The sequence below is a fragment of the Halichoerus grypus genome, chromosome 4 (genome assembly GCF_964656455.1).
Source record: "Halichoerus grypus chromosome 4, mHalGry1.hap1.1, whole genome shotgun sequence".
In the NCBI taxonomy this organism is placed as follows: Eukaryota; Metazoa; Chordata; class Mammalia; order Carnivora; family Phocidae; genus Halichoerus; species Halichoerus grypus.
Window position 1 is genome coordinate 88,830,823 of NC_135715.1, and position 16,206 is coordinate 88,847,028.

The 16,206-nt window shown below is 39.0% G+C and overlaps 1 protein-coding gene across 1 annotated transcript in view; it reads right to left on the minus strand.

Moving 5' to 3' along the window:
- Window positions 1-16,206, minus strand: part of CNTNAP5 (contactin associated protein family member 5) — a 791,720-nt gene that overhangs the window by 16,394 nt on the left and 759,120 nt on the right. The window lies entirely within an intron of this gene.

Genomic DNA, 16,206 nt, shown 5'->3' on the forward strand with positions numbered 1-16,206 from the left:
TTTACTTAATGCTTTATAATTTTCATGGTATGTTCATTTTGTATATCTTATGTAAATATTCATCCTTGTGAACTGACAAAGGGTGAGTTAGTTATATCCAATTACCAGTTATTAAAACTAAGACATAAGATCAATAAATGGTTTACAGCAAATTTAATCAGTCCATGACCAACCCAGGCCTGAGACCTAGGTCTCTTGGACCTTATCGTCCATTTTTTTTCCCTATTACATCAGATTTAACACATTTCTGTAGGTATTGGTTGTTAACATGAAAAGAAACCTCACCTCTATAGCGTCACTTACAGCCATTCACTGCCTAGAAGGCCTTTCTGTCCCTTAACTACCTGGATAACATCTGCTCCTTTGCTGTAAAACTTACATCTATTTATTGGCCACCTATAGCAGCCACGCTCTGTCCGAGACAGTGGACTTAACAATTGTTAGCAAGCAGACATTTCCCTATCTCTGTGAGTTTTCAGTTACTTTGAAGGATTAATTTAACAGACCCCCAAAGGTTTCAGGCAGTAAGTCTTACAGTAGGGGCAGATTTACTGTGGCTATGGGAGCACAGAAAAGACCCTGAACACAGTCTAGGACAGTGGAGATCAAACTGAGTTTGCAAAAGAATTTCCAGCGAAATGTATGAAAATGCCTTTTTTTCTGGATCTCTAATCAATCAGTAGCTTGGTCTGGTGTGGAGGTACCCAAGAATTTGCATGTTTAAAGCACATTCTTAGACACATATGATATGGATGTTTCATGGACAACACTGAGAAACACTGATTTAGGAAAGATGGCTTGGAATAAATGTATTTAAATAAATGCTTAGTGATGAATACACAGTAATCACGAATGAGTGGGTGGGCAGAGTGTTCCAGTAAAGCCTGAATACGGCCTATGATGAGAAAGTCTGGCACATTTAAAACACTGAAAAATCAAGTTAACTCTGCCTTAAATTAAAGCACAAGATGATGTTAGAAAGATAGGCCGGAGCCAGGAAGAGGCATTTTGCTTACTTCTATGAGCTTATTTATTTCACGATATTGTTTACAAGACTGTCCCCTGACAAGATTGGAAGCTTCCTGCTTTCAGGAGCACTGTCCTTTTCAGATTTCCATCCTCATTAACTAGGACACAGTGTCCAACACACAGACTGTGTATTTAGTAAACACTAAAAGGAATTAACGAATGAAAAAAATAAATGTTTTCTAATATGAGCAGTAATGCAGCCTAATCAGATATATTTACATACATTTCAAACTTCTTCATTCTGGCCATTGATCAGCATATAGCTTCTTTACTTTCACGTTCACACTCAGGGCATGTTATGTGGAACTCTCTTTGATTAGGCTGACCAAGTTCATTAATATTTTGTACAGCTCTGCCAAGAGTGCACATGGAATATCCTCCTTATTATTTCAACACCTTGTTACCTAGAGATAAATGTACTATTCTTATGGAGTCTGAGTGGCCATGTACATTTGGTTGCTATATGTCATGTCTGTCCTCTTCATAATGACCCCTTAGACTTTAAGAGTCAGGTCGTGTGCATTTGTTCTTCACATGGCTGAGGAAGCATCTCCCAAACACTGCATGACAGCCTCCTTGTCTTCACTCTCAGCCTGAAAGTCCCTTTGTCAGTGAGCACTTCTTTAGATACCTTACCAAGAAGCACATGTCCCCTTCTCTTCCTCTTAGTCTCTAGCACTGAAACCAGATGATTTCCTTATTAATTTATTTCCTCAAACTTTGTAATTCTGTGTGTGTTTATTGGTTTAGCTTTTATGCACCACACTAGATGACAAGTTTTATGAAGAAAGTGTGCTTATTTGCCTACCACTAACTACTTATTTTCTAACATAGTATTTCAGACATAGAGGTTGTTAAATAAATCTGTTGGATGCTTGACAGAGTCTGCATGGCACAGCATCTGGCCCATAATAGGTCTTCCATGACTCTTTGAGTAAAAATACATACATACATACATACATACATACATATGCTAATGATACAAGAAGACTAAAATTAACCAGGCCAGTTCAGTAAACAAAAGTTCTACCACTTAAAAATTCATTATTTGAACTGAACAACTCAGTAGCTGAACTATATTTTTTATTTTTAAATTGGGTTGCTTAGTTATGTGCCTGATGCAAACGCACCTCTATGGATGAGGATAGTGACTACTGAATCAGTAAAACCTTAGTAACAATATCCAAATTTAAAAATTCTAGATCTCATACCCCCAATGCCAATTCTGCTTATTTTCCAAAGAAAAATCAATTTTCTGACTTTAAGACTGGGATTTTCAAGCTGATGTATAAATCCATTCTTTGGGATTCAAAGAAACAGAAATAATTCCTCCTAGGGTACTAATTATTTGATGTGGGGTCAGAACCAAACTCACATGTATTAAATTATACCTAGGTCATTTATTCTGTTAAAGGAAATGAGCAAAACTGGGGTCCTGCATGTTCTAACAGAAAATCTTTTAACAGAGTCTCAAAAATAACCTATAGAAATATGTTCTACTCTGATATGATGGAATTGCTAGTTGTGGAGTTAAAAGCACCAAGAAGAGTAAAAGCCATTGTGAGCATCTTTAGTGCTTTGATGTTTTTTCTCTTTTTTTTTTTTTTTTTGTTTACAGATTTAAATGAGGCAAAGAGAGTTCTGGGCATGGAAGGTGAGTGCTCCTCCTCTGTGGCTGTCTCAGCTTCAGGCTGGAGCAAGGTGGTTCTGCAGTTCCAGGCATCAACCATCACCCACATCCAGATCCAGCAAAGTCTAAGTGGGGGAAATAAAGGCTGCCTCATCCCTCATCCTGTGTTCCTTTTTAAGAATGGAGAATCCTGGGGCACCTGGGTGGCAAAGTTGGTTACGCACTGGACTCTTGGTTTAGACCCTTGGTGTAGGCTCAGGTCATTATCTCAGGGTCATGATGTCAAGACCTGTAGGGGGCTCCGTGCTCAGTGCAGAGTCCACTTAAGTTTCTCTCTTCCTCTCTCTCTGCCCCTCGCTCCCATGCACATGCTCTCTCTCTTTCTCTCTCTAAAATAAATAAACACATCTTAAAAAAAAACAAAAAAATGAAGACGACTTTCTCAGAAACACATCTACTCCACTACCCTGCAGACTTCCTCTAATTGGCCAGATTGTGTCACGTGCTCATGCCTACTCCAATCTCTGGCAGTGAAAATGGACCACAGTCATTTGTTTGGACCAGGAGTTCTTAAGACCTGTTTTTGGTCTCAAGAACCATTTCTACCCATAAAAATTCGGAAGAGATTTTTGGATATCTATATCCTTTTTGTATCTATCAACAACCCCTGTATTAGAAATGAAAGCTGAGGAAATTTGAAAACAAGAACCCACAGCACACATTCTATTAGCTGTCTGAGTAGAGGTATCATCACACAGCTTGTAGCCCCTGGAAAACACGATTCCACATGTGTGAGAGAACATAACAAAGACATACAATGTCTAGTATGAAAATGAAGATAATTTTAATATTGTGAATTCCTGAAAGGGTCCCAGGATCCCCCCAAACCCCACCCCCAAAGATCCCTGGACCAAACTTTGAAAACCACTGCTTCAGACCAATTAGGAGGCATCCTCCAGGATTGTAGATGGAGGAAAACTTTCTAGGAGCACATGACTTCATGGAGGAGCATGAATGCTTGAATAAAATTGGAATTTTGTGAGGAAGGGAGAATGAAGTCAAAATGGATGGTGAGTAGGCAACCAATACTGTGAGTTGCATACACACAAACCAATCTCTGGAAATCAAGCAAGAGACATATATACACACACACATATACATATACACATATACATAAGAACCCATCTAAATAACATTAAATAAAAAAGTCATTACAGCAAACAAAAGTTCTACCTTTTAAAAATCCTACCTCCCCTCGCACATTCAGTTTAAAAGGCAGTTATTTTTGATAAGCTATTTATTGACCTTTTATAAAGATCTTGATATCTAGGTTGAATGACCTAAATTTGGCTGCTCTAAATAAGGAAAAACAGAGCTATTCTTTAGGGACTGAATGGAGATCAGCCATAAGCAAAGTTGCCCCATTGGTGATGATTATATTTGATGTTGTCTTTTTTTGTGTGTGTGTGTGCCAATTATCTTCTATTCTGGTGTGAACCTGTATCACATACCTCATCACACTAGACACTATTATATGCCTATGTCATTCAGGACAACCTTTGAAATACTGCTCCATAATAATACTAGGGGTATTAATTATTGAGCATCTATCAGATTAAATGGTAAAGCATCATACAGACAAATGGCACACATTAGCTTTAAAAGTTGGAAGAGACAGAGTAGTGCAGAATTATACCTTCTCTGTATAAAAATAAATTCACAGGGATTCAAAGTCACTCTAGCTGGAATTCCTGACTCTTCCATTACATTTTTCCTCTTGTGTGTTATACTATCCCTTTGAACCCACACACCAGAGCTTAATAACTAAGCCCCCAGCATAGTTTGCTTAGTTTACAAAATGGTTTATCTTGTAATTTTAGACAATGAATTAGTGTACTATAGATATATTGTGGTACGGTGAGGCTACAGAAAACCTCTATAAGGAGGAGCCATTTTCAGGGCTACTGGGCCAAGGGCTGGGCTTGGGGCTGAGGAGAGCAGTACCTTAGGGACAGAGGCCAGTGCAGGCCTGAACTCTGTGTCCTGTGGCTGTGTGTCCATAGGAGTGACTGGATTGGCATGGTACAAGGGCCTGGCACCTGAACTTTATGGGAAACTAACACCATCTATGCTTTCTTAGGACCTTGTGGGGGAGGGAGGAAGTATTTGCCTTTGTATCTCTAGAATATCACCCAATATGCAGTTGATGATTTTTATATTAAATAAGTCACATGCATTAAAATAACATTTGTGACATAATAACCATGAAGAACACATTTCATTTCTCTAGGCCTCAATTTCCTGATAGGTGAAATTGAGCTTATCATGTTATATATTTTGATGTTTTGGTTTTCAAGACCTATGGTGTGGTAGAAAATAATAGTCCCCTGAAGAAGTCCACATCCTAATCCTCAGAACCTTGAATATGTCAGTTATGTGGGAAGAGGGACTTTGCTGATATCATTAAGTTAAGGGTCTTGAGATGCAAAGATTGTTCTAGGTTATCCAGGTAAACCCAGTGTAATCACAAAGGTCCATATAAGAGTGAGGTAAGAAGGTCAAAGGCAGTAGCAAGAGATGTGATAAGAGAAGCAAGAAGTTTAAACAATTCGAGGCAAGTTCTATAAGCCAAAGAATGCAAGTGACACTATAAGGAAAAGGCAAAGGAAAGAGATTCACTCCTGAAGCCCCCAAAAGGAACACAGCCCTGTTTAATTTTACCCTTATAAGGCTTATTTAACACTTCTCACCTCCAGAAATATATGACAAATTTATGTTGTTGTAAGCCACCAGGTTTGTGGTAATTTGTTACAGCAGCAAGAGGAAATAATGCACATAGGGACATTCTTTGTGACTGTTAAAGTGGTTCTGTTTCTATTTTTAAAACATACTTAGATACTAGTATTTTAGTGGCTATATAACAATGGTAATTTTCTCATTTAAATATTTCTATTCAATAAAGTTGGTGATTACAAAGTCTCCACTTTGGTATGGCTCCAATATGCACAAATTTCAATTATCACAAGGTAAATAACACCAGTCCCCAAACGACATAGTTCAACTTTCAGTGACCATAGTGGACTAACTGGGAATAATTACAAAAAGTACAAATTCTCCTGCTAGCTCTTCAGTCAACAAACAAGTATGTAAATTACAGATGCTCAGCATAATTAGTGACCAATCACATCATATCTTTCAAAGTCTACATGTGATCGGTCACTGGGCCATCTGTTATTCATTTCCCACACAGACAGCAAAGCACAGAGTTGTGTCACTTCTTCACCTCTCAATGATAAATCCAGGTGACATTTTCTAAAAATAGATAACCAAAAAGGGGAATTGGTCAACAAAGATGAACGTACAGCAAAGAAATAATAATAATAATAATAAATTACACCGAAAGTTAAATTCAAATATAAAGGGATTTATACAAAGAAATAGCTGACCATGAAAATGCTGACACACACTGTTCAACAGACTCTAGATCTGCAGCCATAGGAAATTAGTGAAGGTGATATAAATCAATACAAATGAAGAAGTGGGTTTGTGACAAAAAGAATGACAATGTCCCAGGGGAAGCGGTACCGGCAGAAATCTTCACATTAAAGGAACTCTCGAAGACAGTTCATGACATTGAAAGCACAAAGGATAAAATGCTAAAAGCTAATCCAAATAGAGGGGTCTGACAGTTCACCACGGCATAGAAAAGATATTCCCTCCCTGTTTGCCATTCAACAAGAAGGCAAGCACTGTGAAAACTACTCTTTATACATTTCTTTTACAAAAAAACACACTAATTCTCAATATATCTAATATTTTAGGTGACTGTGTACTAAACAAATATAAGTTTTACTATTTTTTTCATTTCCCTAAGAGAGCTTTTAATACTATGGAAAAAAATAAAGGTCATAGAGCTATCAAATTTTTCCTCATGAATTATTAAAAACTTTGTCCTAGGTGTGTGTGTGATCACTTTTACTGTTCTGCAGTACTGTGTGAAACAAGGACTGCCTGTATCATATTCATCATGAAACGATAACTTAGGGGGCACCTGGGTGGCTCAGTCGGTAAAGCATCTGCCTTCGGCTCTGGTCATGATCCCAGGGTCCTGTGATCGAGCCCCGCATCAGGCTCCCTGCTCAGTGGAGAGCCTGCTTCTCTCTCTCCTCCCTACTCATGTTCTCTCTTTTGCTATCTTTTCACTCTTTCTGTCTTTCTCTCTCTCTCAAATAAATAAATAAAATCTTTAAAAAAAAGATGACTTAATATGTACCAAATGCTATTTTAAGTGTTTTATGACACTTCAATCATACATCATTTGTGCTATTAGTCCCATTTTAAAGGTTAGGAAATGGAGACAAAAAAAAAAAAAAAAAAAAAAAGAAGAAGAAGAAGAAGAAGTTAAACAATATGTCCAAAGCTGACATTTGAACCCAACCTGTGTAAACTCAGTCCCAGACTGCAGGACATGACATTGTCTTCCTCTCTCACACAGTAACATTCACAGGGCTTCAGGCATGTACTAGGCTTTGTGCTCCTCAAGCTAAATGAGCCTCTCTGTTGTGATGATCACATCACAACAATCTTGTAGAATAGGATCTATGCTACAGAATAAAGGAATTCAGGCTTAGAGAGGTAAAGCCCCTTGTCCAAGTTTCCATAGTCAGTGGTGAAACTTGATTCCAGACAATGAGCCCAGGTGTGGAAATGTAGAAACTCAATAAATATGTTCAGTGATTAGACCTGTAAATTCTATTCTATATATGTGGGTTTTTGTTCCTCAGAATATGGTCTTTTTTTCATGAACTTAACCCTCTTCAGCAAAGTACTCATCCCAGAGAACCAAACTCTTCCTGATGAAAGGAGATGTTAACTGACTGACAACCCAATGAAGTAGTAATGTTTGGTGGTTAGTTACTATGCTCTTCTCCAAGAGCATATTTATATTTTAAAATGAATCTTCAAGGATTTCATGAAAAGACGAAGCATATTTCTGAGATTTCATTACAAGAGGTGACCTGGAATTAGTGTGTTTTGTAGACTGCTTCAGATCATACCACAAATTTAATTCAGCAAATAGTAATTGAGGACAAACTGTACACAATATAGGTTGAGCTTGCTTAGCTTTTAAAACAGGCACATCACAATTACAGTGCAGCATCCACCAGCAGGGCAATGGCCCCAGCCTGGAAGCCTCCTCCTACAGGCTGTCTCCTGTCCCTCCTCCACAACCTACAGAATTCACAACAAGGTGGCCTCCAGAATAATAGAGATCAAACTGGTTCCCTGACCCAGATGTGAACAAAGATTTCATCCACTGACTTCTCTGTAAGGCAAGGGACCCATAAAAAATTGTCCCAGCCCTCAGTCATCAGTTCTTGGTAATTTATATCATTGTTCTTCTATCAGAGCTTTTGGGTTTGGCTAAAATAGTGGCATTTTCTTTCCCCTTTCTCCATCTGACTCAGAGAGTACAAAAATCATAAATTATCAATGTTAGTTATTTGCATTTGACTGCATGTATCAGGGAAAAAAAAGAAAGAAAAAAAAACAAACTAGCTCAAAAATATTTTATTTTATTCTCAGTAAGAAGTCTGATGTCAAGCAGTCTAGGGTTAGTATCTTGGCTTCAGATATCACCAGAATTTTTTTTCTAGATTTACACTTCCTGCTCCATAGACTAGAGATTTTGTCTTCCTCCTCATAACATAAGTTGAGGAGCTCCAGTTATCAGGTCTATGTTCCAGGCAGAAGAAAGTAGGGAGGGTGAAGGGCAAAAGTGTGCATACTTACTAAGTCAGGCCTTTTGGAAAACCCTAGTGACTTTTGCTTCGAGCTCATTGTCCAGGACAATGTTGTATGGCCAGTTTTAACCCAAGAAGAAGCCTGGGAATGAACTGAACAATCGGGAACACGGTTCCCTCAAACAAACAAACAAAACAGAACACACTATTATGTTCTATTAAGAAGAGGAGAATAAATATTGAATATGATGTAAGCTTTTTACAGTCTCTGACTCAACACCTTCAGACAAACTTTCTTCTTATACTTTCATTCAATTAAACAATTGTACAACTTCCCCTCTAGACACAGGTTTTCATTACCAATAAATCAGACTGCTCCCTGGATTCAACATTCAACTCTCCCACTTATTATCATTATGTCCTTAGTATACTTACATGATATATTTTGGGCTGTTTACTCATTTATAAAATGGGAATGAGTAGAGTGCCTGCATATGATAGATTACAAGGGGCCACAATTGTTGACATTCCTTCCACTGAGACATAGGCTCTATCTCCCATCCCATTGAATGCGAGTTGACTTGTGACTGCTTTGATCAATGGAACACATTGCAAATGATACACTGCCAATTCCAGGAATAACCTTCAAGAGGGCTGGCACTTTCTGCCTTGGGCCTTGGAGCCCCAAGCTATCATGTAAGAAGCCCTACTTCCCTGATAGAGAGATCATGTGGACAGACCTTGAGACTAAATGGAGAAAGAGAAGGGCTCTTTTGAGCTCAGCTTTCTAGATGTCCCTTCCAAGGCACCATGCATGTGAATAAATATGTCTTAGTTCCTCCAGACTGGCCCAGCTATTAGCCAGATATAATGGAGAGACTCTAGTTAACTCTGCAAGGAGCTAAAAGACCCATCAGGCAAGCTCTGCCCACATTCCTGACCCACAAAATCATGAAATATTTTTAAATAGATATTGGACTAAACTATTAAATTACCCTAGACTGCTTGACATTCAGCATAAGAGACTTAAGATTCTACCTTATGCTTGGTGTGAGGATTAAATGTAAAATGAAAGTAAAGTTCCTCACTTATAGCCTGGCACACAGTAAATACTCAAAAATGTTTAGCTTTTATATTATCCTCTAAGATCCTACACACCTGCTTGTGGAAGAAGATGACCTGTCCATCCAATCACATCTCTATCGTGCACTTACCACCTTAGAACTGTTCTCTAATTAGACTTTAAGCTGACATGGTACTTTGATTCAGCTATGTCATTCCTTCTTCACTTTTCATGTGCTATTATTTTGTATAAGATAACAAGTTTTGTGAAATGGGGTTATATTTTATGTACTTTTTATTAAAAACTGTATGGCATAGTGGGATAAATATGATCTCTGGAGCAAGGCAAATCTGGCTTGCATATCACTTCAGCCAGTTAATGACTGGGTGGTTGAGAGTTATAGTCTGAATTCTCCCAAAAGCAGACTTTAAGGCAAGAACTAGAGTGTCAGTACTTTATTTGGGAAGTGAAGGAACACACTGGCAGGGTGGGGGAGAAGATAAAAGTGGGAAGGAAACTAGTGATGTATGCATTACTATACCAACCAGAGGCCAACTAGAACTTGATCCTCCAGGGAAAACACTAGAAGAAAATAGGGAAAACACACACACACACACACACACACACACACACACACACCAGATTTATCCCAAGTGGTGGCAAGGAGCTGGGGTATTTATACACTAGATCACGTTATCATTGACTGAGGGTTTTTCCCAGCAGACATGAAATCCCTGAAATGTCTAGCCTGCCAAGTAAACAGGCAAAGCATGCTTTAGTAGCCAGAGAAAACCCTCAGCAAAATGATTTCAGGTGCTGGAAACTGGAAATGAGCTGGCATTCAAACAGACAAGGCAAGTTACTGAACTTTAATTTCCCCATCTCTCAAATTCGGATAAAAACTAACCCAAAAATGTATTATACTTTGGGAGTAATACTCCCAAAGTCCTCTCCTTGTGGAATTCACAAATATCATAGAATTAGGTTGGGGAAATAGCTGAGATCAGTAGATGATAGTTGACTGAAACTCATTCTATTGAAAAATAACAATAAATAACTCTCTTTAAAATATTTATTCTAGTCATCCTAGAAACAGAAGAGGTAACAGTAGAGATACTATTGTCTTAGTTTAAACCATTCAAATATTTTAATAAAAGCAAAGTGAATATTCTGAGCAAATAAAAAAATTAAAAAAAAAAACTTGTGTGACATAATTATAATGGGAAAGCACCTGCTGCCATTTTTATCCTAGCAATTATTGGCCTTAGTAGTAACAGATAAGAGTATCTGCATTTTAATTTGATCAATAAATATCAGCCATATCATATAGGAGCACTTGAGTGTATGACTGCAAAAACACTTCACACTATGATAACAAATATAATACCACAGCGTAGGAAAGAGCTCTCTAGGTAAAGAAGACAAAACGGTGTATTTGAGAATTTTATCTCCTTCCTGATTAAAACCATCTATGCCTTTCTTTTTTTAAATTTTATTATGTTATGTTAATCACCATACATTACATCATTAGTTTTTGATGTAGTGTTCCATGATTCATTGTTTGCGTATAACACCCAGCGCTCCATCATTCAGTACATCTATGCCTTTCTAACATATTACAGAAAATCAAACAAACAGTCCTGACATTTCAGGATCCGGACCTTCCTGTTTATCCCATCCTATCCCTACTGCCTTCTGGCTATGCAAAACTGCACCTTTATAAGGGGATACTTCGTGTCAGACAGTAAAGATATTATATATATATATATATAGAGAGAGAGAGAGAGAGAGAGAGAGAGATGAGGGGCAGAGAGAGAGGGGGAGAGAGAACCTCAAGCAGAGCCCAGAGCCCAATGCAGGGCTTGATCTCATGACTCTGAGATCATGACCTGAGCTCATGATCTCATGACCCTGAGATCAGAGGTTCAACCCACTGAGCCACCTAGGTGTGAAGATATTATAAAAGAAAGAGTTAGGAGGCATGGAGCTTCTCATCTGCCTAGTTTTCTTTCTGGCATGAATTTCACAGGAATTCTTTCTACTATTTCCATTTTCAATTTCCCCTCTGTAACTGTGCTTCCATTTAGCATTGAAATATGAACAGTCACTGTGTGCAAAGCACTGTGTGTACAAATATATAATGCATACATACTCTTACACACACACACACACACACACACACACACACAATAATTTAGGTATCAAAACAATTCTGATAGTAAGCAATGATTATTCTTGCTTTACAGATAGGAAAACTGAAGCCTAGATAAGGAAATTGCCAAGGCCTCAAGTAACCAGTGTTTGAGCCAAGCTTGAGCCAAGCTTCAGGCTTGGTCTGCTGGTGTCAGAGCTCATGCTCTCTTGCTATACTTTTCTGCCTTTACAAAGTGTGCAAGCTTCACTGAATGCACTCAGCTACTCAGATGAATCCCTAGCTAATGATTAATAAATAGCTCACTACTGAATGAGAGGGACAGACCTAGCAACACTATTTGGGGAGGTAGGACCACTAAGATTAAAAAAAAAAAAAAAAAGATAGGGAGGCATAGGTGGCTCAGTCACTTTAGTGTCTGAATCCTGATTTCAGCTCAGGTCATTCCTCGAGGTCATGGAATCGAGCCCTGCATTGGGCTCTAACCTGAGTATGGAGTCTGCTTGAGCTTCCCCTGCTTTCTCTTTCTCTCTAAAAAAAAAAAATAATAATAATAAATAAATTACATACATGCATAAATGTAATAAAACATAAAATTAAATTAAAAATTAAAAAAAATAAATAGATAAACCCATACCTCAATGCCTGTGGAAGCACTGGATAGAAAGAGTTCTTATGACCACTGAAAGTATCTGTCCATGAGCTACCCAAGGAAAAATGTTGAAAATTTGAAATCAGGGCTTTTTGATGTTACCGACATGTTGAAAAGCAAACTGCAATTGCTAATCACTTAGATATGACTCATAGAATTCTAAAGGGTCCAGGGGCAGAGCCCAAGGAAAGATACATGTTTTTACTCTAATTATTTGATATCGGAGGCTTAGGAGGATAAAGGAGGATAAGATGTGGTAGTATGTTTGCCTCCTCCAGGATGCACACAGGTAGGGTCTTCAAGACAATAAGCAGGAGTCCTCTTCAAAGATGTCTATGGATTGACAGGGAGGCATGCGGAAACAGGTTACAATGCAGAATTTCCTAAATTGCCCCTATTTGGCTAAACCTTGGGTATGAGAGCTTTCCAAAGACAACAATTCTACTCCTAGAGATCTAACTAAGAAAACTGAAAACAGGCATGTAAATAAATACATATATATACATGTTCACAGCACACTATTCACAGCACCCAAAAGGTAAAAACATACCAAATATCCATCAGCAGATAAACAGACAAGAAAACAATGGGTATATCCACACAATGGAATACTACTTAATCATAAAAAGGAATAAAGTACTGATACATGCTACAATGTTGCTGAGCCTCAAAAACTATGCTAAGTGAAAAAACCAAAACCAAAACAAAACGAGACACCAAAGGTCACAAACTGTATGATTCTATTATATGAAATATCCTGAATAGGTAAATCAATAGATACAGTAAACTGATGAGTGCTTGCCTAGAGCAGGGAGGGAGGGGGAATGGGGAGTGACTGTAACTGGTTCAGGGTCCCCTTTATGTTGATGTTTGGGAACTGTATATAAATAATGCTTGCACAACATTGTGAATGTAATAAATATTACTAAATTGTACACTTTAAAATGATAATTTTATGCTATGAGAATTTGATTTTGATAAAAAAAAAAATAAGGAGAAAGTGCTACAATGGTCTATTGATATGTTACCTTGGCCAGGCAACAGTCTGCTGTTATTCAAACACCAATCCAGTTGTTGCCATGAAGGTATCCTGTAGCTGTGAATGAAATCTATAATCAGTTGACTGGTTATCTTAGATAATCTGTGTGAGTCTGATTCAATCGTTCGCAAGGATTTAAGAGCAAAGTGGCTCTTTAAGCTTGCTGAAGAAGAAATCCCACTGTGCACAGCCAGTGCTTGAGAGTTCTAGCCCGCACTTCCCAGAGACCCACCCTGAGGACTTCAGAGCTCATGCCTAGCCTCCATGATCATGGAAACCTGAACTTTGCATTAAGTCTCAATATAGTATCTCCTACAGTTATGCTTCACTGGCTGAGCCCTGACTAATATGAGTGGGTTCTAAATTTGGAATTTTTGGCATCCAAAAGCCTTTTGTTCTGTCAAAGCCAACTCTGCAGTGATCCCCTCACAGAGAATGAAATCCTAGAGAAGGAGAAAATAACTCCAAACAGTGTGCTTTAGACTTCAACTGCCCATAGTTCTTGGAGAAAGGAATAAGTAAGTGCTTTGATACTGGGGGATTATGTCAGGTAGGTGAGGAAAATGCCCACAACTCAGGCCACAGAAAACAAGGGAAATACAAGGACTTTTCCCCAGCAGATAATGAGCCCCACCAGTGTTCTCCCCATCATGACTTTTAGGACCTCCCTTCTTCCAAGCAGGAGACAGGAAAGGTCTTTCCTGGGAGATATGGCTATCCCAAGATGAATGACCTGAAGATGCAATTGGAGTTTCTCTAGTTAAAGGCCCAGTCATATCCTTCAGTGTAGCTCCCATTCAACACATGCTCACCAACCCATTCTTAAATACAGGCGAAAAGCCTGGGATCATTAGAACTCTGAGAAAATCCTCTAATCACAATGAGTGAGATCAAATGACATAACAGAAATAAAAAAAAAAAGCTGGAACAAAGTAACTATGCAGAAATAAGCAGAACACAGGGACACACACACACACACATACACAGAGAGACCAGTATACTCAGAGTGATAAGAAAAGATAACTCCATTTTGAAACCTTATATTAATCTGCAAGAGCTAAGCTTCCCATGTATAAAAAATTCCACTCAGGCCTCAGGATAATCACTCTACCAATAACCAAGGACCCCACCTTCCATAACAGGCAAAATAACTTCCACAAATACTATAAGCCCTTGCTGGATAATGTGAGCCCTTGCCGGAATGGAAGATGCATATGAGCTTTCCTGTTCAGAGATGGAGAGCAGCTCATGCTATGTGCATTTGACACTTATGAGTTTGCAAGGTGCCTGCTTGGCATAGCTAGAAATGATATGTTCACAAACAAGGACCTGACCTCCCCCACCCAGAATCAGTAGGTGAACAGTATCCTGGTTACAGATGGTTTAATTTTGATTCCTCCTGTTTCTGGGCTCTTAATGCCCTTAGAGTCTGATTTCCATGACTTAGAGATTAATTGTTTTGTGATTACTGCTTGCATGCACTTTCATGTCTCCACTGAGCCCACTGGATTTGCAAGGGCAGAAGCAACCTCACACCCTTCTCCAGTCATCTCCGCATACATAGCTGCCATGATCTGCACCACAGCAGGGGCTTGGGAGGTGCTAGTCAGTAAGCTGATTGGTTTGTTCTCACTCCTTCTCCAGCCTCACTTGGGTCAGCCTGCTGGGTTAGTGAGTGCTGGGCTCTGCTGTGACTGTGAATAACAGGAGACCTGATTGATCAGCTGGCATCCAAAGCCCTGAGTCTAGTTCCTCCAAACTATTCAAAACCCTCAACTGAGCATGGCGCAGAGTGACTAATTGCCCAGTGTTGTCCAGGATTTTTTTCAGTTTTAGCACTGAGAATTCCTTGTCCCTAGAAGTCTGCCAGTCTCCCGCAGACCAGAATGGTTATTCACCTTAGCACTGGATTATAAAATCAGGAATATGAACACAGGCATTTTCCTCCTGCACTGAGAAAAAGCACTCTATCTGTAATACACTAGTCAAAAGAACTGTATTGTAAAATGCACATGGAGAACAGACATAGCACAAAGGCAAATACTGTGACATGGGAGTGATAAGAATATGGATAACAAGAAGTCCCTGAATTTAAAGACTACAGTCCTCCCCAGGGAAATAGCTACATACACAGATAAGAAATATAAGCCAGGGAATGTTTAGCTAACTCAGGATGGGGAGAGATGTCCCATGCAGAAGTGGACTAATGCAGAAATTGCCGCATTGTGAAGGATCCAAACTGGACTTTTCCAGCACAATCTGGTCTGTGGCTCTTTGCCCTCTCCTTGATGATAGTGATTTCACAAATCCAGAAGCAGTTGATCAGGCCTGGAGTACTGGCTTAAAGAGAGTGTGTAATGTATCAGCTTTATAATCCACCGTAAGGCCTGCCTTGAGTTAGTAAACAAAAGTCCAGGCCTGACCAGAACTGACTGGTTTCCCTCTGTAATGACTGACCAAAACTACAAATCAGTTCCCATTCTCTTGTGCTCCTTTCCAGTCCACCTTATACTTCTAGCCACCTACCCAGTGAATTACCCAGATGTTCCAATTTCTACTTCATAAACTTCCCCTGCACCTGCTCCCAAGTCTTATTGTCCTTTCCTACTCAAAGGACAGATATTAGCATAACCTCCACACCAGTGTCTCTCTTCTCCATCCTACCTATTACTCATAAAAGAGAGTTACACCAGCAGCTCTGACCATGAGAGTTCCTCTCAGTGGTTTCTGCCATTTATATAATGAATGAAGTCTGAACATCTTGGCAGAGCACAGGAGGTCCTCTGTAATATGCTCCCACATGGACCTTCCTGTTTGCCTTTTTGCTCTCTACTCCCTAGCACAAAAGAGAACATCTGAAGATGGCCTATTTATTGTTGCTAGCACCGTATCTTTGC